Here is a 1213-nt window from a genome sequence, read left to right as displayed (position 1 = left end):
TGGCCTTCTGTCTCTCAGGAGCAAAAGACCTTTTCTTCTGCCTTACTGGCCTCATCACTGGGTCGATGTTGAGTCGGTGTGTCATCGTCTCTGGGAGAATTTTTGACATATCCACCGCCGACCAGGCGAATACGTCGGTATTGGCCTTCAGTAGCTCCGCTAAATATCGTCGCTCGGGGTCGGGTAATTGAGACCCGACCCACACCTTTCGGTCGGGATTTTTCGCTATTGAGATAGGAACGAGCTGTTTGGCCGGTTCATCCCGCTCTTCTTCTTCCCGTTGGTCCAACTTGTCGACCGTTAGAGGGCCCTTTGATTCATCGCTTTGAGCAGAGATCTGAAAGCATCACCGGGCGAGGCGTTGATCTCCGCGCATCTCCTCGACTCCGTTTTTGGTCAGGAACCGAACCAGGAGATGATACGTCGAAACTATCACCTTGAGGGCGTTTAGTCCGGGTCTTCCAAGTATGGCGTTGTAGGCCGAGGGTACTTGGACGACCGCAAAAGTCAAGTGGACTGTGCTTTATCGTGGTTTGGCTCCAGCCGTCACAGGCAGGGTAACCTCTCCTTCCACCGTGACAGCCTCTCCAGCGAAGCCTATCAGGGGTGTAGAGACTCTCTTGAGTCGGTCGGCCGACAGTCGCATCCGGAAGAAGATCGAGTAAAACAGAACGTTCGTTGAACTTTCATTATCTACAAAGATTCTTTTTACATCATAATTTGCTATTGTTGCCGAGACAACAACAGCGTCATCATGGGGAGTTTGGATGCCCCGAACATCTTCTTCTGTAAAAGTAATTACATCGTCCGGGCATGGCTTCTTCATCGGCTCCCCTCCAGCAGACGTCCTCGGGCCTAGTCGTTTAAAAATCATATTGATGACTCCGACCGTGGGCCGGTTAGTCATTGCTTCTTCAGTCGGCTGGGGTCATCTGTCGGCAACGGGTTGAGTCGGTGGGTTCCTCCGAAACTTGCCGAGGTATCCCCGACGTATAAGGGCCTCAATTTCATCCTTAAGTTGGATGCATTGCTCGATATTGTGGCCGTGGCCCTGGTGGAATCGACAGTACTTCCGCCGGTCGAGACCCTTTGCCTTCAGAGGCAGAGGCTGTCGCAGGTACTCTTTCCCTTCGATCTCCATCAAAATCTGCGCACGAGCAGCAGAGAGAGGAGTGTAGGAGTCGTACCTGGGGCGTGTCGGCCTTAGGCTCTG

The sequence above is a fragment of the Elaeis guineensis genome, chromosome 1, assembly GCF_000442705.2.
Source record: "Elaeis guineensis isolate ETL-2024a chromosome 1, EG11, whole genome shotgun sequence".
In the NCBI taxonomy this organism is placed as follows: Eukaryota; Viridiplantae; Streptophyta; class Magnoliopsida; order Arecales; family Arecaceae; genus Elaeis; species Elaeis guineensis.
Note: the sequence above shows the minus strand (reverse complement) of the source record.